Source organism: Crotalus tigris, unplaced genomic scaffold (assembly GCF_016545835.1).
Source record: "Crotalus tigris isolate CLP2741 ecotype Arizona unplaced genomic scaffold, ASM1654583v1 scf7180000017625.6296891, whole genome shotgun sequence".
NCBI lineage: Eukaryota > Metazoa > Chordata > Lepidosauria > Squamata > Viperidae > Crotalus > Crotalus tigris.
In genome coordinates this window covers 86036-110885 of record NW_024096520.1, presented here as the reverse complement: position 1 = coordinate 110885, position 24850 = coordinate 86036, and the positions used below count along the sequence as shown (strand labels likewise).

General features: G+C 38.6%; 1 protein-coding gene across 6 annotated transcripts in view; it reads left to right on the top strand.

Annotated features, from left to right (window-relative positions):
* The window catches only part of BICD1 (BICD cargo adaptor 1), a 93064-nt gene that overhangs the window by 7474 nt on the left and 60740 nt on the right, over positions 1 to 24850 (top strand). The gene's annotated exons all lie outside the window — the stretch shown is intronic.

The following is a 24850-nucleotide window of genomic DNA, read 5'->3' as shown; positions in this document are numbered from 1 at the left end:
TTTAACACCAATATATATAGAAAACAAAAAGAGGAAAAAAAAAAGAAACAAGAAGAAAAAAAGAAAAGAAAAAAAGGTAATAATAATTATACTTCTAATTATACTTCTAAATAATATCTTAAACTTTAAATATAAATTATTCAAAAACTAAATAATATTTTTTATATCGTACTTATATTGTATGAAATTTATCCATCTTTTCCACACCAAAAAATACTTCTCTTGCGATTGATCTTTCAAATAAGCCGAAATCTTTGCCATTTCCGCTAAGTAGGAAACTTTAAAAAACCATTCTTGCAAGGTAGGCAAAGATTCCTTCTTCCAAAACTGCCCTATTAACAACCTAGCCGCTGTAATTAAATTTAACATTAATATAGTCTCTTTGTTATTACAATCCGAAACAATACCCAGCAAAAACAGTTATGGGGTAAATTTTATCCTTCTTTTAAAAATTCTTTGAATATTCCACCATATCTTAATCCAAAAAGCTTTTATGTTTTTACATGACCACCAAATATGATAATAAGTAGCATCCAAGCAACCACATCTCCAACATTTAGGCTGCAGGTTTGAATACATGCGAGACATTTTCTGTGGGTCAAGGTGCCATCTATAAAACATTTTATAAAAATTTTCCCGTAAATTTTGGGCTTGTCTAAATTTAACATTCCTCACCCAAATAATCTCCCAAGTATCTAATGGAATCGGTTCATCAAAGTTTTGTGCCCATTTAACCATACAATCTTTAACTAATTCTGCTTCTGAGTCCAATTCCACTAACACCCCATAAATTCTTTTGATGTAGGTTCGACTTTGATCTCTAATTTGTTTTAACAAATTCTCATCCTGTCTAAGCAGACCCATATTATAATTACTTTCCACCTATCCAATAATTGTCTATACTGAAACCACGAATAAATAATATTTTCTTGTGCTAGCTCATCCATACGTTTTAATTGCCAATTTTTACCATCCCATCGAAGTAATTGTGCATAAGAAATACTATCCATCTTAACTCCTCTCCTTATCCCTTCTATCGCATGCCATGGGATAGCCCATAATGGAATTCTTGAATCACTTCTATAATATTTCTTCCAAACCCGAAGTAAGGAAGTTCTTAAAATATGAGACTTAAAAACCCTATCCATCTTCTTATTAAAAATTAAATAGGCCTGCCATCCAAAAAGTAAATCCCATCCCTCCAGGAGGAGTATATCTACATTTGTTAAATTAACCCAATCACTAATTAATGTTAACACCACAGCATCATAATACAATTTCAGATTCGGTACCTTGAGTCCACCTCTCTCTCGAATATCTTGTATGATTTTAAGTTTTACTCTTGGTTTTTTTCCTGCCCAGATGAATTTATTGATACCTTTCTGCCATTCATCTACATTTGCTTCTTTCTTTAAAATAGGTATCATTTGAAATAAAAAAAGAAACTTTGGCAAGACATTCATTTTGATCACTGCAATTCTCCCCAATAGGAATGAGTTCCCCATCTATCCCGTCATCCAAATCGTTGATGAAGATGTTGAAGAGCACTGGACCCAGAACAGAGCACTGGGGCACCCCACTACATACTTGCCTCCATGTAGATGCGGTTCCATTGAGGACCACACGCTGAGTACAGCCGGTCGGCCAGCTATGGATCCATCTGGTGTGATGCTGTCTAACCCACATTTTTCTATCTTATCAAGTAGTAGGTTGTGGTCTACTTTGTCAAATGCCTTACTGAAGTCCAAGTAAATTATATCCACAGCATTCCACTGGTCCAGTAATTTTATCACTTTGTCAAAGAATGCAATAAGATTTGTCTGGCGTGATCTGTTTTTGACAAACCCATGTTGGCTTTTGGTAATGACTTGGTTTGCCTCTAGATGTTCACTGATTCGTTGTTTGATTAACTTTTCCAGAATCTTCTTAGGTATTGAGGTCAGGCTGATAGGTCTGTAGTTTCCTGGATCCATTTCCCCCCCCCCTTTTTGAAGATGGGAACTGCATCTTTTCCAGTCCTCTGGTAGTTCCCCAGTGCTCCAGGATCTTTGAAAGATATAGTTCAGTGGTTCTGAGATCACATCTGCCAGTTCCTTCAAAACCTTGAGGTATAATCCATCTGGTCCTGGTGATTTGAACTCGTCTAGGGTGGACAGGTGCTCACTTACCATTTTCTTGCGTATCTTAACTTGTGTTTGTAATCTGTTTTTTACGGTACTGTTTTTGATAGGTTGGACTGTTTTTTCCCTTTGTGTAAAGAGGGATGCAAAAAATGAGTTAAGTAGTTGTGCTTTCTCCCTGTTACTTGTCACCTTTCCATTTTCTCCCACTAATGGACCAATCATTTCTTTTTTCTTGTTTTTTACATGTTGAAAGAAGCTTTTTTTGTTATTTTTTACTTTTGTTTCAAACCTTAGTTCATTTTGAGCCTTAGCTTTCCTCACTTCACCTTTGCAGGCTTGGGCTATTTGCTGATATTCTGCATTAGTTATGTGCCCTTCTTTCCACTTTTTATATTTGTCCTTTTTGTCTTTTAATTTATCAGAGAGTTCTTTATGCAGCCGTGATGGTTTCTTTTGAGAGCTGTTATTTTTCTTCTTCATTGGTATTGTGCTAGACTGGGCTTTTATAATCTCACTTTTCAAAATTTCCCAAGCTTCTTGAGTTGTTTTTCTGTTGAGGATTCTCATCCATGGAATCCTTCCCAAGCTCTCTCTAAGTTTATTGAAATTAGTTTTCTTAAAGTCCAATTTATTAAAATGCAGCCTGTACTTTTTTTCCTTATGCAAATAGGATTTTCAGGGTTTGCCAGAACTGTGGGCTATAGGAAATTTTAGCTTCCCCTTTTGATTTAATGCTGTTCTGCCCTTTTTTAATTGCTACTTATATTTTTAAAACTTTAGCATTAGTTATTGTCATATAGTTGACATGTTTAGGTTTCTCTCTATTTTGTTAAAAAAAATCTTTTATTCAAGAATGGATACTTCCTCCTTATGCCTCCTTATGCCGCTATTTTATTTAGAAAGTGTGGTTGTGTTTTTCTTAAGTCTATAATTGATATCTCACTTAACAACTGTGGCAAGGAAAGTCGTAAAATGGGGCAAAACTTAAGAAATGTCTCACTTAATAACAGAAATTTTGGGGTCAATTATACTCATAATTATGGTAGTCAATTATGGACTACCTGGATGTGTTTTCCCAGGATTTTATGGGAACCATAGAAGACAGCTCCATAAGAATAGATTAGCTGTTTCACGCTGTTTCTGCTAAATGTTATGGGCATACCCACAAATCACATTTTTGTCCTTCAAATCTGGATTACTGCACAGCCCTACAAAAAAAATATCTAAATAAAGCTAGAAATGTGTCAGCAGTTCTCTGAACTAAATTTGTTGACTTGGGAGACAATATATTTAGACTGTGGAATGCCATTTACTACACAGAATTGGCTTTCTGTATAATGGGGCAACTAATGTTTTCAGCCTTTTTCCTTGAAGCCTAATAATGAACAGTCTGTTTTAAAAGAGGGGATGCAATTTATATTTTTTCAGGGACAAACATCTTCAAAATAGCATAAGACATAAGCCTGGGAGCAAAAATTGCACTAATTCTGCCAGTTTCAGCCAGGAAAATACTGTATGTGCACTGCCTCTGTGATGTTTTCAAAAGCAGTGTTCTAAAACTGAATTACATAAAAGGAAAATGAGTTTTTAAAAGTCCTGAACATTTTTAAAAGGACTCACATTACCTTATGAAGGAGATTTTGTGTATAAGATTACATGTGCATACATATCAAGTTAAATTTAAGGCAGTTTCCCTGAATAAATACCTACATGCTTGTAGCAAATGGCAGCACAAGCTGATCTTGTTTCACTAAAAAAAGCTAAGCAAGATCAGATGTGGCCAATTCTTGGGTAGGTGACTATCAGCAGTTCAAGGGCTAGAGGTCTCCAGTATTTGGATCTGAAGCAAGAAAGGATGCTTAAGATTTTGCATTAGCAGATTTTCCTTAAAGTTGCAGCTTCTTTAAAAAACACCCGACAGATACAGGGAGGGTGCTCACACTGGATTCAAAGTGTTAGGCTTCCCTTAATTAACAGTATAAAAAAGTCTTAAAAAATAGATTACCAAGGACACAGCCTCAATTGGCCAATCAGTCAATTTATTTTGTTCAGAGACCAGCAAAACAGTTCTTTGAAAAAAAGAGTCAGACTTAACTCACTGAATATCAATGCAGCCTATATAGCACAGAAATGTATTAGAATTAAACAAGCTATAACATCATATAACAATACAAGCAAAATTGTAAATTTAAGAATTTTGGTCTTTAAAATTAATAAAGTAAGGCATTATGCCGTTTGAATAAGACAATTGTTGGAATATTCATGAGCAGGAAGCATGGTAACTCAGTCAGCCAATGTGAAGAATGTGCTACTGAGTCTGTGCAAAAGGTATTGAGTTAGGAGCTGGATTTCCAGTCTCAGTTTTGTCTCTATATCTCTCTGTAAGAAGTATTCATTGAGCTATGTTGCTGTAAAGAAGAATGTATGGTATTGTAAATATTTTGATATAAATATAAAGAAGTTATTTTGAATCAGCTAAATGAAGTCAACTGTGAGAGCTTCTGATTTATTTTTTCACCAATAGAGAAATTAAAATTCTCTAATAGGTTATGGGCCCAGAGCTTACTAAGGACTGCATTGTAATTTAAAGCTGGAAGAAATTGCCTGTGTTTAGAAAGTATAAGAACAAGGCAGAATAAGCAGAATGGCTGCAATGGAATTTAAGGAAAGCTCTGTGCCTCGTTTAGGCCAGAAGAATTACATTATATGGGCTGCAAAAATGGAATGTTTGCTGAAAGCTAAAGAGCTGTGGTATATTGTAGAAAATCCACCACAAGTGATTGTAGCTGCAGATCAGAAAAGTCATGATCAAGCAGTGTTATCTCATCTTGAATTTAGATGATGAACAATTTCTAAATGTTGCAAATTTAAAGACTGCAAAGGAGATTTGGTTGAAGTTGAGAGCTGTGCACTTGAATGTTTCTACATGCAATATAGTGCAATTGTCAATAAAACTTTACAGGGCCTGTTTGCAACCAGGTAAATCTGTGGAACAGCATTTAAATAAAATGCAAAGTTTATTTTTGGACTTAGAACAACGTGGGATTAAATTCCCTAAGTCCCAGAAGGTTTTATTGGTGTTGAACAGTTTAGATAAAACCTAGGACACAGTTTCTGCGATATTTGAGTGTAAAGAAGAGCAAAACTTAAATTTTGAGGCTTTAAAGGCATGTTTGCTTAATGAAGAAGAAAAGCACCATTTTAGAAGCAGCCATGAGGAGGTGAAATTCCTGAGGAGGGGGTCCAGACTGCAAGTCTCCAAAGAAACATTTTGCAGGCAGAGAGCTAAGCAAGAAAAGAATTGCTACATTTGTGGAGCAAAGACACATCTGAAAAGGAACTGTTTGCAGAGGAACTGTTTGCAGAGAAGGACATTTGTGCAACCAAAAAAGACTGATTTGCAAAAGGAACATTTTGGTGTTGCAAAAGTTTGCTATAGCAGCAACAGAGACAAGTGGCTAATAGATAACGGGGCAAGTCAAACAATTGACTCTGAATTATTTTGCAGGTTTGTTCCAGTAGCACAAGAAGCTGTGGCTTTGGCAAATGGCCAGAAAGCAAAAGTCATCGGAAGAGACGATGTAAAAATTCCATATTTGGAATCAAAGTTTACCAATGTGCTTTGTGTACCTGAGATGGAACATAATTTGTTAAGTGTGTCTAATTTAGACAAACAAGGTTTTGAGGTCATTTTTGTAAATGGGAAGTGTCTCATCAAAAGGAATGGAAATATTTGTGCAGAAGGCATAAAGGAAGATAATCTATATGTATTGCAGGGACAAAAGTTTCAATGTTTCCATATATTTAAGAATGTTGCAGAGCATGATTCATGTATTCATCTTCTACATAGAAGACTTGGCCATGCAAGCTTTAAAGTTTTGCAGCAAATGCAAGAGTTTGCAGAAGGGCTAAATTTGAAGGGATGCAAAACATATTTTGTTGGCATTACCAAAAGCTGAACAAGAAAGATGGAAGGAGGCCATGGATAAAGAGATTAAATCCATGGGAGACCATGAAGTATTTAAATCAGTGACTTTGCCACAGGAAACCAAAGCTGTGGGTTTTAAGTGGGTATATAAGAAAATGGTATTGCCAAATAATGATGTACAGTTGTTGCAAGATTTAAATATTAATGTAAAAGAATCTGTAAAGATATTTGAAGACAATGTTGCCTGTATAAAAATGGCAACTGGTGACAGGGTGAAGAACAGAAGTAAACATGTAGACATTAAGTATAGTAATTTCAGGGAAGCTGTAAAAGGAAAATTGATTAGTTTACATCATTGTTCTTCTGAGGATAATTTGGCAGACATGATGACTTAACCATTGGGGTGGTGTTCACTATGGAGAATGTATTAAGTCAATAGGTCTGATGTCTCTTCCTGTCATGAAGGGAGGAGTGTTGGAATATTCATGAGCAGGAAGAGTCATGTGGTAACTCAGTCAGCCAATGTGAAGAATGTGCTACTGAGTCTGTGCAAAAGGTATTGAGTTAGGAGCTGGATTTCCAGTCTCAGTTTTGTCTCTGTATCTCTCTGTAAGAAGTATTCATTGAGCTATGTTGCTGTAAAGAAGAATGTATGGTGTTGTAAATATTTTGATATAAATATAAAGAAGTTATTTTGAATCAGCTAAATGCAGTCAACTGAGAGCTTCTGATTTATTTTTTCACCAATAGAGAAATTAAAATTCTCTAACAACAATTAAATGATTATTTAGAAAAATAGAATGGTAAAATTACTAATCTAAAATATAGAATTATTATAATGCTAAAAACTGTTGAAAAAACTATACTACTGATACTGTATCTAGAGAAAATCCAGTCATTTGTATAAAGGCAAACTCAAATACTTATATTTACCGTTGAAAAGATATGACATAATTACTAAAGAGTGTCTGTGAGTGCTGGGTATGAAATATGAGCCCTGTTTATAATGAAATGAAAATTTGTATTATCTCAGTGATACAATGGGCCATGATGCTTCTCTCCTTTAGCCAGGAAGCCAGATTCCCATCTGTCTTTTGTTCTGCTATGGTGACAAGCTATACATTTCTGACCACATGAAATGTATTCACACACCAAGCACCCTTATCTTAAGATTCAGTGGTGGGATTCAAATATGTGAACAACCATGTAAGGACCCACCCCACTTTGCATCTTAAGAAGACAGAACTCTTGGAATAGTTCTTCCAACAGGCATCCTTTATTAAGAGAAAATGGTTGCAGGCGTTCTAGACATGACTTGGGGTCCAAGCTCTCCCATTCAAGGTTTTAAGGGGTTCCCCAGTAGCCCCACCCAATCACCCCCTTCTTCCAGCGACAGTCTCAGGCATTACATTCCCACCCCCTTTTCCTTACTGCCGTCGGGAGGGAGACTTCAGAGAGGAGTACATGAAAGGTAATAGCCCCATTGTTATAGTTAGTCCTTTTGGTGATATCCACATCCAATCCCTTTGAAGTGTACTGAAGGAAGTGAGGGCCATAAAGCCCCTTTGTTCACCCCCTTCCCTTCATCATATGACAGAATCCAGAGAAGGCAAAATTGGGGTTTTCTATAGTTGATATCTAGAGATGAAATATAATTGGATTCTGACAAACCATTTCTCTGTCCGGAAGTCCATTCTACGCCCGGGCACCAAAAAATTAGCTACTGGTTCTGCCGAAGTGGTGTGAACTGTCTCAATCCCACCACTGCTAAGATTCTAATACTATGCACCTCTATCCAGGGCTATAGGCTAGAGTGGGAAATATTTAAACAAATTTATGAAGAAGGCAATTATCCTGTGGTCATTGGGACTTGTGTTTGGGTAAAGGATGTCAACTAATGTTAACAAGTAATTATCTGCCATATTGAGCATATTTGACCTTTCCCCGAGAGTATCTGCCACTCCTTCCAGATCGGATAGGGTAGGTATGTTCCCTTCTTACCATTTAGTGCAGTGGTTCTCAACCTGTGGGTCGGGTCCCCATTTGGGGTCGAACGACCATTTCACGGGGGTCGCCAAACAATGCAGTCCGCCATTTTTTTTCCCTTTTCCTTAGCTGTGCTACTCCCTTTTATTCTATTGGCTTTTGAAAGCCAATAGAATAGACTCTCTTGAATAGAGTCTAATTCTATTGGCTTTCAAAAGTCAGTAGGAATTGTCCAGGCTGTCTCTGCCCCGCTGAGCCCGCCAAAAGTCCCATTCTGCAAACGGTGCTGCACCAGTTGAGTAGTCCTCGACTTACGACCGGTTGAGTAGTCCTCGACTTACGATTGGTTGGGGTTCGCAGCATTAAAACGGTTGAGAACCACTAAATTTTAGTGGGACCTCAGGAACATTAATGATTTTGAGTATTTACACAAGCTTTACTGAATGTCTCTAATTAATACTAAAATTGGCTTTCATGCTCTTACTTATCAAGTGTAACAGGCTTCTGTTGCATTACTTTTTCTTGGACAGTTCTATATAATATTGCTTTAAACATCAGAGCTGGGAATACTGTCTAGAAGTACATATACTGTAGTCTGAGAGTGCAAAAAGATAAATAGCAAAATAATGGGTTGAAACTGTTGTTTATTGTCAAAAGATTATCTTCTTTAGTGTTCTTTCCCATATTGGCCAACCCATTGTCTTTGGGAAGCTCAAAAGTAGGACCTGCTACTTTTATTCGTCAGATACTGAAATTAATGGCCTAACAACAATATATAGCCTTCATCTTATCTAGATTTGTCTAATAATCCTTTAAAGATCTTTGGTTGAGATCTATCAATATATTTGGTTGAGTAGGGTAAAGCTTCTTTTTTAATTTTTCCTAATTATTTCATCATTCAGTTTCAGAGCTTTACCCTGTGCCATGGTATTATGATAAACAATTTTCTACCCTTTGCTTTATTTCTATTAAATTTAATCATTTTTCTATATCTTTTGTTATCATCTATATCTTTTCTAGCAACCTTTTTGAGAGATTGATTGACTACATTTCTACACACTATTCTTCTCATATGATGTTTAGGCTCCTATCTCTTTAACCAAGCCTCCCCCTTTTTGAGCATTATGAACTTTTATATTTCCACCTTCCCATTCATGTTGGGATGGTCCATGAAAAAAATAAATATGAAAGAAATATGAAAGAACTTCACCAAATCTAGTAAAATATCTATGTTTGAGCACCAAACAGCCGCTGTGAATATATTCATTGATAATTAGCTACATAACTAGTAGTAGCTTAATAAAAGAGTTATGCTAAAATGATCCATTTGTTTGTAAACATCAGTCAGGAAAGAGTCATGTCTGAATGAGCATGAAAATACTCCATTCTATATCAGTGATGTATTTTGTTTATTTGATTATTTATATCCCACCTTTATTATTTTTACAAATAACTCAAGGCGACAAACATATCCAACACTCCTTCCTCCTCTTATTTTCCCCACAATAACAGGTGGGTTGGGCTGAGAGAATGTCTGGCTTAAGGTCATCCAGCTGGCTTTCATGGCTATGGTGGAACTTCAACTCATGGTCTCTTGCTTTCTAGCCTGGTGCCTTAACCTGTAGACCAAACTAATAATCAAGCAACGAATCAGTGAACATCTAGAGGCAAACCAAGACATTACCAAAAACCAACATGGGTTTGTCAGAAACAGTTCATGCCAGACAAATCTTATTGCATTCTTTGACAAAGTGATAAAATTAGTGGACCAGTGGAATGTTGTGGATATAATTTACTTGAACTTCAGTAAGGCATTTGATAAAGTAGACCACAACCTACTACTTGATACGATAGAAAAATGTGGGTTAGACAGCATCACCATCAGATGGATTCGTAACTAGCTGACCAACCACGCTCAACATGTATTCCTCAATGGAACTGCATCTACATGGAGGGTAGATGCAGTTGGTATTCACCAGTTCAGCAGAATTGATACCTAATTTTTTGTTGAGTTCAGTGAACCGGTTATGATATATCTGTGTTTTCAGTTTCGTTCAACTTTCAGGTGGGAAAAAAAAAAAATCCTTTCCCAAAAGTCCAAAGAGACACGGCACCTTTGGTCATGTCATTCAGGTGAAAACTAGGTAGTGCTTCTCAGAGGTAATTTCAGGAATAGATGCTTATCTCTCTAGTTTCCTGATTGGTGCAGATGGGAAAGAGGAAGAGGCCACCAAGTATTAGCTGGGCTTGTGGCTCTGCAACTTTTTCCTATCTAGCTATATAGAGCGCAACTAATGAAGAGCAGGAAAGCTCTTAAAGGATTCTGTTCTGAGAACTGGTTGTTAATTTATTTGAATCCCACCATGGTATGTAGCCAACTTTTATAGCCATATGTAGAGTTCCATAACTGCGATGTACTTCATTTTTGCTCAAAACCAATGGTTATGCTCCATAGCAAACAAAGGTTTGCTTAATGACTGTGGATTCACTTAATGGCTATGGTGATAGACTTAACAACCAACACAAAAAAAATCAGGTTGATTATGTAATGATCTGTTTTGCAACTGTCATGACTTATGACCGTAATGGCCAGACTCCATTATGATCATAAGTCAAGCACTACCTGTATTCCAAAAATCGTCTTTGGAAACATTTTAGAAACATTTTGGCTATATATATTATTATTGTTGGTCTTGTATTCTCATTATTGCTTTTATTGTTCATATTATTTTATTTGTTTTTGAAAGCATTTGATCTCTGAAGAAATGAGATGCAGATCTTTATTTCATTGCTAAAGTGTATTTTAATTTCTACCATTTGAGGATTTCAGTAAACATTTCCTAGTAAATAGGATCTATTTTCATCCACCGCATAAATTACAATAGAAAAGCTTAATCAAAAAATCAGGTTTTGCAAGTGGCATTTCTTTATGATACTTATTTGATATGCGAGACATCTCATATTGATGTCAACATGTTTCAGGAACTATGATCTGGCTCAGTGTGAGAAAATTATATAATTAAAGACCAGTAAATCAATAGTGAATCTTAAAATTCCATGGGCCCAAAGATTTATTCAGATAGCTTTTTGCTTTTTTAAAGTAATGAAGGACAGTAAAACATAATAATTTGCATTTACTTTGTGCTTTTTTTAAAAAAAATGGGGTTACTATTGAAAAAAACAAAGCTTAACAATACAAAGAGATTACATTCATAAAAAATTGCTAAAATAGAAATCAATGAGAAAATGGCTGTTAATTAAAATGCATGCCCGTAGGCGATTATACTTTTAGCAGTTTGCATAGTTCATCAACTATTTAATCAATCAATTAATTAACTTTTATCCTGCATTTATGATTTTATAATTAACTCAAGGTGGCAAATGTACACAATATAGGTAGTCCTCAACCTATGACCACAATTGAGGCCCAAATTTCTGTTGTTAAGTGAGACATTTGTTAAGTGAATTTTGCCCCATTTTATGACATTTCTTACCACAGTTGTTAAGTGAATCACTGCAGTTGATAAGTTAGTAATTTGGTTGTTAAGTGAATCTGGCTTCCTCATTGACTTTGCTTATCAGAAGATCGCAAAAGGGGATCACATGATCCCAGGATGGTGCAATGTCATAAATATGAATCAGGTGCCAAGCATCTGAATTTTGATCACATGACCATGGGAATGCTGCAAAGGTTGTAACTGTGAAAAACGGTCATGTCACTTTTTTCAGTGCTGTTGTAACTTTGAATGGTCAGTAAGTGAACTGTTGTAAGTCAAGGACTACTGGTACTCCTTCCCCCTATTTTCTTCACAACAATCTCACCCTGTGAGGTGGGTTGAACTGAGATAGAGTGATTGGTCCAAGGTCACCCGGTCACTATATTTTTTAAGGTTATTTTGAATGAAAAAAGTAGCATTAAAATATATGTAGATATATTTAAATGCTCCTTTTATTGGAAAATTGCAACGCTAAATATTTTAGAGTTTTTGTAAGTACACAGTATGGTGACATATTGACTTGTTGAACCATTTGCCGTCCTTAACGTGGAAAATAACAATGGACAAAGGGGATCTACTTCAGGAACTTTCAGAGAGCCACGTGATTAGTAAGAAGAAAGATCTGCAGTATTTAATGGCCTTTTAAATGGAAATCTAAGTCTTGAAGAATGTGGGGGATTTTAGAATGAATTATTGCCTCTTCTGGAATCCATCATACTGTCTTCCTCCTCCGTGTCTACATTTCTTTTTTGGTGTGCACATTTTTGCTTTGGTATTTGTCTGACATTCTTCCATAGTTGATTCTGACTACAAATCTTTTATTGCACACACACATATGCACAAAAATGAATAAAATTCTGGTGGCTTCATAGAGCAAGGAAACAATTTATTTCTGATCTTAGTATGCATTGATATTAGCATCTCTTTAAGTAATAGAGATAATTATGTCAATTAGTATGGCATCATCTGCCTTTATTAAGGTCTGAGGTGAACCTGAACTTCCAGACAGTATTTATTTATTTATTACTGTATGGCCTTTTTAGCTGTAAGTCATCTGACTCTATAAGCAATAACATACAAATGTACAATACAATACAGTAAGGTCAGGTGTGAAAGAATAGGACCACACATGAAATTCCAATTAAATTGATGTATTACTAATCATGATTATGCAGATGAATCTACTCAGCTACGAATTAGCACTATCTTGGCATTAGATAAGGGTCAATGGAATTCAAGAGAGGTTGGATGTACCATGTTTCTCCAAAAGTAAGACCAACCCTGAAAATAAGCCCTAGCTTGAGTTTTGGGGTGGGCCTAATATAAGCCCTACCCCCAAAATGCCTAGTTTTGGGGTGAGGCACACACCGAAAAATCAATCTAGGGCGAGGGTAGGGACCTGCCCCACATGCCCCACACCCATTTACCTTGCAGCCAGGCCTCTCCTCGCTGGCCGATTTGTTCTGCGGCATCTTCTGCACCCAGGCCTGCATTTCACTCTGTATTCGGCTGCATAGACCTTCTGGAAAGGACCTGACTGTGAAATGCAGGCCAGAATGCAGCTGCAGAATGAAACTGCTCCTTTGGCCACAGAAGAAATGGATCAGCTGGGCGGGGCTATTGGTGCCGGAGGTGAGTATAAAAGAAATCCCCCCCAAATAAGACCTGGTGCCTCTTTTGGAGGCAAAAAAAAAAGACCTGGTCTTATTTTTGGAGAAACACGGTAGTTGTTCTTGGCAACCTAAAAACTGTAGGCTGATTCCTCTTTTGACTCCACCCCCAGGTTCTACCATTCCTTCTCCCACAATCACAAAGTTAACAAAAATTACCAGGATAGGAAAAACAATATGTATACTAATGAATTATTGGCATAAATACAGTACTATGTGATTCAAATCATTTGGATCTATTGGGAAAGTCAATTTGCTGATTAAGCATAGGCAAATACCGGTAGTCCTTGACTTATGACCACAATTGAGCCCAAAATTAATGTTACTAAATGAGATGTTAAGCGAGTTTTGCCCGATTTTACTACTCTTCTGGCCAGAGTTGTTAAGTGAATCATTGCAGTTAAGTTAGTAACATGGTTGTTAAGTGAATCTGGCTGCCCCATTGACTTTGTTTGTCGGAAGGTGATCACATGATCCCGGGACATTGCAACTGTCATAAATATGAACCAAGCATCTGAACTTTGATCACATGACCATGGGGATATTGCAACGGTCATAAGTAGAAAAAAACCAGTCATAAGTCACTTTTTTCAGTACTGTTGTAACTTTGAACAGTCACTAAATGAAGTGTTATAAGTCGAAGATTTCGTGTACTAATAAATACCTATGATTTTGGATATTTGAATCAGCATCTGTTGCAGCAGGAAGATCTAATAGCTATTGCAGCTTTGGTAAAGAAACTTTATTTTTACACATTGATATTTTCATTATTAGATAATAGAATGTTTTCCAAAATATTCCCTTTTGTTGTTGTCCACATTATCCAACTATGGTTAGTGTCAGCAAGATACAGCTTTCAAAAGCCAGTTTGGTGTAGTGGTTTAAGTACTGCAGGGGTCCCCAATCTGTGGGCCGTGGTCCGGTAGGGGGCCGTGGCCTGCTGGCCACCGGGCCACGGGACAGGCTGGTCAGTGTGCACACCCCCTTATTTGTGGTAGTGCTGCGGCTGTGGGGTGCAAAAATAGGATGTCACGCCATGGGGTGCAAAAATGGACCACTGATGCACTTTGGGGTGAGAAAATGGGCCATTGCTGCCACACCTCACTGCACTGTGGGATGGGGAAATGGGGCACCGCCACACCACAGGGTGCAAAAACGGGCCGCCGCCACGGTGCAAGGTGCAAAAATGACCGCCGCTCTGCCACGGGGCACAGAAACAAGGGGCTGCGCCATGCAAGAACAGGGCAGAGCTAGTGAGTATCACGCAGGCACTAGCCCTACCCTGTTTGCGACGCATGTGTGCTCCGGCCCCGTATGTGCATGTAAAATGTTTCCCTCTCTCTTTTTCTCCGGTCCGCCAATCGACAAAGGTTGGTGACCTCTGAAGTACTGGACTAAATTGGCAGACCATGAGTTCCTCCCTTAAGCTCGAAAGCCATTCTTTCCTCATCACAAAGTGCCTTACAGAGTTGTTGCAGGGAACATAGGAAGAAGGAGCTTTATGTTTGCTGCCTTGAGTTGTAGAAAATAAAGGCAGGATATAAATAGATTTTAATAGGCCTTATATTAATATAGAACTTATATTAAACTTTCCTTTATGGGAAAGGAATAATCTTATATACTGTTATTAATACCTGGTTTTGCCCCAAATCATCCAAAGGGAAGGCTTGCATCTATCTACTCATAGCTGCCTGCCTTCTGAAAGAAGAATGAGGTATACTAAGCCTTCCTTAATACCATGGAGGATTTCAATGGATTTCACTGTGTAAAGCAGATCCCATCCTCTGACTGAAGCTGCTGGATTATCTACTCAATTTATGGGGTCTGATTATCTGATCCATCTGAAGTCCCAGCTGTTGAAAGCTTTTCAGATAGGGTTGTAGCATCACAGAGAAATTGATCAAACTTTGACTTCCTCTCTTTGGAATATGAGTTAGGCAGGAAGAATTCAGTAACCAGTTTAGAAAATGTGGTGAATACTCATAGCTCGGGTTGTACGTTTAGGCAGAGATTTGTCCTCTGAGCTTGCTGCTTGGCTCCTGGATGTTTCATTACCAGCCTAGGTAACCACTTCGGGGGGGGGGCCTTGGAGGGGTGAAGAGTCTTGTTTATTTATATAGGCCCTGGGTGGTCGGTTGGTCTTGTGACTGGTTCTACCAACAGGTACATCAACACTGACTTAGAACCAGTGTATGAACCAATAAAGAAGTGGACCATCTGAAGCACCAATTGACTGCAGAACTGACCACCCCCTCACCAGCTGAATTTCATACCTTGTAAGCAGTCAGAAGTCACAAGTCCAGATCCAGTTTTGTGAATGAACCAGCCTTGTGATTCAGTCAGCCTTGTGATTCAATCAGTCCTATGATTCAGCTAGTTACAAAACCAACTGACTACCCAGGACCTATATAAACGAACAACACACTTCACCCCCCCTAAAGCAAAACAGCCCTCCCAATTGAAGATGGTACTTGATTTGGTAACAAAATGTCCAGGAGCCAAGCAGCAAGTTTGGAGGACAAATCTCTGCCTAAATCAGCAACCAGTATTTCTTAATTAACATGTTTGCTAATTATATCGCATGAGGAAATTCTCTGTGGGTTGGTGTTTGTCCTCTCCGTTCAAGTTAGCTCAGATATGCTTAATGTCTCTTCTCCATGGAAACAGTTGCCTAGGCCAAGGCTCTTGTGTTTTCACTTTTTTTAGAGTACATGTAAGAGTCAGAGGCACTTTTAGTCTTGAAGAGGATTTGATGTATGCCTCATTACCTGCCCAACTTATAGTGTGGGATTGAATTCTGGTATACAAGTGGTCTTTTTAGAGAAGCATTTGAAAGAAGATTATTTTGAATTTCAGGACTATAGTTTATTGCCCCAGAAAATGACCATGTAAAGAGGTTGGTAAATATACTAAAAGAATTATACATTGCTCAAGCATGACTTTTTTTAAAAAATAGATCTTTAGGAGGCTTGAAGATATTCCATTACCAATTGTGAGTAATACAGTAGTGAGTGAATGACCTCATTCAGAATATTTACCTTTCTCTTTGGCATATATGAAAGCTAGATAGAATCCAGGCTGCTGGGTCTTTATATCACTAGTTGGGGCAGGACTGAGGATTTCTATTGATAGCCAGGAATATTTTTAATTGCATGTGTAATATATTGAGGAGAATTACTTGAAAATGTTGAAAAAACGGTCATAAGACTCTGTCAATGGCCAGACTTTCTGTCTACATGCTCATTAACTTGTGTTAAAGCAAGAACTAATACTTGAATTCTATTGGCCGCTGCCTAGTGGCTGAGTGTATAAATAGGGGTGGAGCGGTAGTTAACCAGGCTTCTGTTTAAACTGCTAATAAAGAGTTGTTGTTCACCTGCTGCCTCGTGAATGCCTCACCGAGCACCAAACATAATAGCATGGTTAATTCTTACTGTGTCAGCCCCCAGAAATCTGCTGACAGCAGTATTCAAAACACAACCAGTCTTGAAATAATATACCTCATTAATATCAATAACAGGAAAATGGGAACTTCTCAAGGTCTTTCTCACTTACGTTCTCCCATGAAATGCTGGATCCTTTGCACCTGGCATGCAAAGCCAATTAAGCATGCAAGACAGGAAATCTCTTTAATAACCTTATTCTGAATAAGGGATATTCCTTTCCAAATTAAGTATCTGATTTGTTTTAAGGCAGGGGATTTTAAAGGGCTACAGTAGGAAATCATGACATTATTGGTAACTGCAATCAACGATTAACACAGTTAAAACAATACATCCAAAGGTGGATACTATTAGTAAGAAGATGGGCAAATTGTTGCTAGGGAAATATGATCTGATTGGTTGGGGATATCTTATTTCTTCTGTTGCTAGCATGCTTAACTCTTGCCTCATTCTGTTCTGTGGGGGAGATTTCTACTTCCCTTCTCGTTTTCAACTTCCACCAATTAAACTTCTCACGGTGTAATTTTTACTGATAAGGTGCTCTGGGAAAGGAATTTGGCAACTGATTTATCTGCTTTCTTCTCAGTGTTGTAGAAATGGGCTGATCTGGCACTTCTAAATTTATGTGTCGTCTGGTAGACAGGAAACCTCCTTCGCACCCACAGTTTCTGCTAGACATCAGTGTTTTTCCAGCTTCCCACTTTATTAGCAACCTGTGAAGGTCAATGCGGGACCATACATAACATTTCTTTGTTTTAATTTTATACCCCCCTGCCTATTCAATCACTGATACACAGGATTGTTTATCATCTATCATTTAATTCTTTCTAATTGTCCATACAAAATAAACCTTCATAGCAACTTAGCTCACAAGCTAAGATATCCCCAACAAATTATATTGCGGCTCCTGAAATAAACCAATAGAAGTAGGTCCTCTGGAAAATCATACTGCATTCTAGAGCAAGGTCCATAATTGTAGTAGCGTTTGGTCTAATTATTAGGGGTCCAGGCTAGAAAGCGGGAGGTTGTGAGTTCAAGTTTTGCCTTAGACATAAAAGCAAGCTGGGGTACTTTTAGGCCAGTCACTTTCTTTCCGCCCAGCTCACCTCACTGGGTTATTATTCTGGGAAAACAGGAGGAAGAAGGTCTGTGGGATATGTTTGCCACCTTCAATTATTTGTAAAAATCATAAATGCAAAATACAAACAAAGAAACAAATAACAGGTCAAAAACAGAAAGCATCTAATATGGTTTTATGCATCACTTTGCAAACTAATTCTTTTGAACATGCTTCTACCACTGAAGCATGAACTCCATGACCCTGCCATGGTCTTTTATATGTTATTTAAATGCTTACATTTAGATGTTTTTCATTGATCTGTGAACCTAGCCATTGACTGACCATGACTTTCCAGGCCAGTTTTTCCAGCCTTATCTGGGAATTTCAGGGATTGCTTTTTGAATATTCTGCATGCAAAGTGCTCAGTCCATCAGTGTTCTCTCCTAAAATATACAGAATATGGAGCAAGTGTTTAGTAGGTAGGTATTTTCTTTGTTGCTACACAAATATTCTATGCTTTAAATATATCTTCTGTCATCATGATTGCTGATCTCATGATTTGAATGATATAACCCAGCCTAAAATTCCTGACCCAACCACTTGGTTCAATTAGGTATTAGATCTTTAGAATAGACCTATTTTAATAGGACTGTCTGTGTTAAGAATATGGATAGCACCATCTAGTGGTTGAAGAGTTGCTTATTTGTGCATCATTTTCCAGTTAAGCACATTTTTAGAAGGATTCATAATCTATCTGCAAAAAAGGTTTTAGAAATATTTTCTACTCACTTGAGTTTTAGTCACAGCAAAAGTATTTGTTACTGATAACTGGAACTGGGTCATGAGAATACCCTGTATCCATTTTTTGTGGAATCATCTGAGGTTTTCCAGACAGTTTGTCCCCTCAAATTGTATTCACTTGAAGGGCATAAATGCCTGGTACGATATTCTCTCCATCTCTTCCTCAGGGCAATTAACTTTTAGTTTTCCCAAAATCAAAGCATTAATTCAACATCAGCTCTCTCTACTACAAAGAATCTTCTCTGTTCATTATCCCCACGATAGGTTGCAAGATTTTGTAACCATAAGGCTATCCTCAAAAGCCTCTTCTTGTGAAATGGATGGATGGACACAAAGGGATATAAATGATAAAGAGTCTAATTCTTATTATACAAACTCAATTATTAGCAAATGAGAGTAGTGCAAATAGTTGAAGGGAATGAGATAGGAAATGTTTGCAGGTTCAAGGAAGTGATTCAATTATGTAGCTAACTGTTATAAAATATCTGCTTCTGAAGTATGAAACTAGGGCACAGGTTGGCAACCTGCAGCTCTGGAGCCGCATGCGGCTCTTTGAGCCTTCCCCTGTGGCTTCCAGCCTCCTCTTCCATTTGCATAGAGAGAGACAGAAAGAGGCACTTGCACTTCCCTTGCGCTCTCTCTCTCTCTCTCTCTCTCTCTCTCTCTCTCTCTCTCCCTCTGTAAAAAAAGTGGACTCACAGTGTTCTCTGACAAGCTGAAAAGCTTATTTGGGCAGGGTTCCTCCTTTTGCTGCGTCTCTGCAGGAAGCAGGAAGGGCAGGAGAGAGCTAGCTAGCTCAGCTATGCTGACTCAGGAATTCTGGGAGTTGAAGTCCATAAGTCATAAAAGAGCCAAGGTTGCCTACCTCTGAGCTTGTTGGAGAACAGCTTGAACCCAGCTTGCCATGTGAGCAGAAGATTGGAGAGAGGGAGAGAGAGGGGGGGAGAGAAAAAGAGAGGGAGAGAAAGAGGGGGAGATGAAAGAGAGAAAGGGAAAGGAAAGAGAGAAATAAATAAATAAATAAATAAAGATAGGGAGAGGAAGGGAGGGAGGGAAAGAGAGACAGAGAGAGACCCTTTTGACATCTCAAATGAAGATAACACTGCATATATCCTTTTTTACCTTTATTATAGGTGTATATGTATGTATGTATATATATACACACACACACACACACAGACAATAAAGGTAAAAAAGGATATATGCAGTGTTATCTTCATTTTAGATATCAAAAGGGTTTTGCAGCTCCCAATGTTTTGTTTTCGATGGGAAATGGGTCCAAGTGGCTCTTTGAGTGTTTTGGGTTGCCTACCCCTGAACTAGGGCAATCGCAAGGAACTGTTGCAGAAAATCACAAGACTCAGATCCCGGAATCAAAAGAAGTTGGTTTTATTTGCACAAAGGTTCAGAGCAATATATTCATAGCAACATCTGAACCCCTTCTTATGGAACAACAAGTACATATATATACTCTTTAGAAGCAGCAAAATACGGAAATGTAACTTGTTAGCTTTGATTGGTTACTTGAATTACGGCCCCCTGTTGCTATGCTAAAGTAGGTAAATATCTTGCCCCCCTCTCATCGATCGAGGTCACAGGTGTCTTGCCAAAGCATCTAAGTTTCCGGCAGTACATTTGTGGTTAGTTAGAAGTGAGACATATGTGGTTACAGAGCTTCATGCTTGACACTCATGTGTGACTGACAGATGAGCTTGTGGTTTGACATTTTCCATTTTCTTGTTCTTCTTTTAATTAATGCACACATTTCACTATCTATAAGACTCATGTCAGTATTTCTCTAAAAGCAATACGTTTCTTCTTTATGTCCTGCCTCAGAACAGCTTAAATGTCACATGTATAAGAAGTTAGCCACAAGTTGTACAAAGCCACTTGTAAGGAGCCCTATTTAGGCTGTGCAGAGCCCCGTTTAGGCCATGCGGCCGTGGCGCTAGCATGAGTGGGGATGAGTGAGCGCACTGGCCAGCCTGTCCTGTGGCCCGGTGGCCAGCAGGACAGGCCGGCCACCTGGTAGTGGGCCCACGGCCCTCAGGTTGGGGACCCCTGTTCTAGCTTCTATGAAGTGATTAACTTGAGTCAGATTAATGTTAAGATACTATCTTTCCACTATCTAAGAGGTTTTAATTTACAGTTTAGATCAGGGGTGTCAAACTCAATTTCACTGAGGGCTGCATCAGCATTGCGGTTGCCCTGGGGGGGTGGGGGGGTGTGGCCAGAGTGGGTGCAGCCTACTGGGTGGGTGTGAATGGAGTGGGTGTGGCCTACTAGGTGGGCATGGCCAGTTCTACATCATTCACGTCAAGGGTGCCTATGGGGGCCTGGTTAGGAGTGGAACCGATCTGAGGGTCTCTGGCAGAATGGGGTGGGACTGGGGCAAGTGCCAAGGCATGGTCCACCCGGGCAAGTGCCAAGATGGCCACCACAAAATTGTACATTGGCTCCTGGCTGGCCTGGGCCAGGGCCAAGGCAGCGGGGGCCATTCCCTCACTGTTTCCAGGATGGCTTCGCGGGCCAAATGAAACCACTCTGCAGGCTGCATCCAGCCCCTGGGCCTTGTGTTTGACATGTCTGGTTTAGATGCTGCCTAAATATAAAATTTCTCCTGAAGTTTTAAGCACCACCCTGGAAGCAGCCTGGCTCAGGCCAGGGCCTTCTCAATGGTGGCATTGGTACTGTGAAATTCTCTATTCCTCATCTGGTCTCCAACTTTTCTGGTTGCTTTTTAAAAACTTTGAAAAGCTACTTTTATGATTTAGCTTTCTCTTCCTAAATGGCACTTTATATTATTATTTACATTTCAGAGGTTTTTGCTAATATTTTATATGGCTTATTGTTAATTTTTTTGTATTGGGTTTTGTTTGTTTGTTTTGTACCTTTGAGTCAGTATTGTGTCATGGTGACCAGCTGTACAAGTCCCTGCAGTTTGGTGTTGTGGTTAAGGCACCAGACTAGGGACCACGAGCTCTATTCCCAACTTAATCCCAAAGCCAATTGGTTGATCTTGTCTTTCTCTCTCAGCCCTAAGAAGAAGATGATGGCAAACTGTGGGCTGGCCTCTAAATAGAAATAATGGCAGTAAACAAATAAATACTTGTTTTAGGACTATGTCTTTAATTTTATCAAATGACGATTTGTTCCTTGCATGCTGATATTAATTCTTTGGTAGTTCTATTTTGACTTTGAATCATTGTAGAACCCTTTCTAAGCTCATCAAATATTTATTCCATGTTTTATGAATGCAATATAATGTAAATAGGTAAATATTAGTCCTCTTTCATTTTTAAACAGTTTAATGAAACGATTACTAGCCCTGAAGAATGTTAAGAGCATTTGTAAATCCAAGAAGCATTTAGCAGCATTGAAACATTCAAGCAAATTGTCATGGTTTCGAAAGAAGCAGCTTTTCAAAGAACTTTGAGGCTTTGTTTACCTTAAAGAATCCTTTTATTGCTACATAGCTTCGGCACGTACATAATGAAGCCAAAAACTGAATACTCCTTCCCCCAATCACCCGTAACAAAGCATAACTCACTCCTTCATTTAATAGTCATCAATCACATTCTCCAATTAATTTGAAGTGTGAACTTTCCCTCCCGTAACTCCTCTAGTTACATCTGATCTTGGAAATACTGTACTGAAATATGTTGTGGCTAACTATTACCTGATTACATACTTTCCCACCCGCTATTCTAACATTGTTTGACTTTAACTCTAGAAGTGATATATACAGGTTAAATAAAACAGGTTTGCCTCTTCATTTATGTCAAGTAAGAACATCCAATGTTAGCAGTCTTGACACAAATGTGACAAATTCCCCCTCTTTCCTGTAATTCAGCTCCTCTTAAATTCGGTGATGTCCTGATGGAAGTTCAAAGCTATTAATAGATGATGTACCAGATACCTTATTCTACATATCTACCATAGTGGAAAACAGCTAAGAAAAAGACACAGGCATGTCTTGAGCAGAGGTTTGAAGCTGCAGGACATAGCTTGACAAACTCTGTGAGTTTATTGCTTTTTATATTCTTGTTACATACACAGCTTAACCATTAGATGCTGACATAAAGTTTCTTCATTAGAAAATTCCGTCATATAAGCAACTATTTCCTAGTAACACATTACATGGTCAAAGACCAGGTAAAGAACAAATACAGGGAGATGAAAGGAGAAAGAAGTAACAAAGACAGGAAAAGATAGGAAGGAACTAAGCATATTATCTGTTTAGGTAGGTGAGGCATTAAGTCAAAAGGGTATGACCTTCTGGCTGCTTCACTGGGACAAAGGGTATCAAAAGGTTATGAAGTTTGTGTGTGTGGGGAAAAGCACGGCAGTTTGCTGCGCGTGCATTTTCCCCCCACATCTTAAACTCTCATTTAGTCTTATATAGTAAATGTATATCCTCATGTCTATTCTTAACAATTATCATTCCAGAATTCCAGAGTAATATAGAATAGAATGCTCTATCAATTTATCTTTTCACAAGGGGCTGGAGATGTTAGCTATATCAGAGGTCAGACAAGAGGAAAAGGGAGAGGGAAGCATTTTACACGTGTGCATGCGAATGCTTGCACATGGGGTCATGAACACGTGCAGGCCGCAAACAGGGCAGGGCTAGTGCCTGCATGATACTCACTAACACTGCCCCGTTCTTGCGTGGCACAGCACCTTGTTTCTGTGCCCTGCAGCACGTTGGCAGCCATTTTTGTGCCTTGTGGTGCAGCAGCGCCCATATTTGTGCCCCATAGCATGACGGTATCCATTTTTGCTCCTTGCAGCATGGCGGCAGCCTATTTTTGCAGCTTGCAGCATGGTGGTGGCCTGTTTTTGCATCCCACAGTGTGGCAGCATCCGTTTTTGCACCTTGCAGAGTGGCAACGCCCTGTTTTTGTTCCCTGCAGCATGGCGGCATCCATTTTTGCACCTTGCAGCATGGCAGCAGCCTGTTTTTGTACTGCACAGTGCGGCAGTACCCCGTTTCTGTGTTCTGCAGTGCGGCGGCAGCCCATTTTCGCACCCTGAGGCACAGCGGTGGCAGCCTGCGGCGCTAGCACAAATAAGGGGGTGTGCACACACACATGCGCATACTGGCCAGCCTGTCCCGCGGCCTGGTGGCCAGGAGGCCACAAGTTGGGGACCCCAGAGCTATATAGTTATTGAATTATTCTTTTTATTTGCAGTGCCCCTTATGATATCTGAGTGTATCCTTTCTATTTTTGTCCTCTCATAAATAGCTACTGTCCTCTTTGAAGGCAATGAAACATTATATCTTAATTCTTTTTCAAAGCAAAACAACCATTTTTAAAAAAATCAAGATGCTGATGAGCATAGATGCAATTGAGCCAGAAAGAAAGAGTGGGCCAGTTTAATTGGCTCCAATCAAACCTGCTAGGAAAAGCTTATGGGAATAATTTTCTGGGAAACCTTGACCTGATCTTCTGGTGATCAAATGTGATATCTTATTTGCAACATTTGGTATTTAAATAATAGAAAAATTTTCCAAAACAAGTGTTTGATCTCCCTGCTGGACTAATTCACCCAGATGATTTATTCCTTCTTTGTGGACCAAATTAAATTTAGCTCAGGTTTTCATGGCTTGTCCCATGTCTTCAGGGTCTAATTTATATATAAGGCCTTTGACTTGATATCTCTGAGCAATCTGATGTTATGGGGAAAGGAACATTGTAATCAGCTGTTTATCACGAACAGATAACTTTCTGGTAACTAGAGGTACGCTGGCATCATCGAATATAACATGGAGATCAGACCCATTATGATGATCCATCTCTAAGTACCGGATACTTGGTTTGTACTCTCTGTGTAAGCTTTTCACATCATTAATAAGTCATTCTGAGAATAAAATCCAGAATAAATTCTCCTGCTGAATTACAGTGTCCAGTTACATTAAGCATTACCTTGTATAAACTGAAATACTGCTTAATAAACAGGGATATTCTACTCTCAAATGACAGTACGGAAACACATTAGTAGAATCAATATTCCATTAGCAATAAAGACTCCATCTATAATACATCATTATGATAAATTATTTCCCATCAGTGTTCCTTCACAGTTTATATTATTAGATACATCATCCCCATGCACAAATTGTTTCTTTCATGCTGCAGAGGCAGAATCATCTGATCCTCACTTTGCATCACTATCTTTTTTGTTATAAAAGGGCTAAGGTTGGAATAACAAAAAACCACACTATTTGGTATTTTCCATAGTAATTATCTGCAGTACTATTTCCAGTGGTACTGTGGAAGAGGGATCAGGTGTGGCTTCAGTGGTGGGATTCAGATATGTGAACAATCGTTGCTCTGT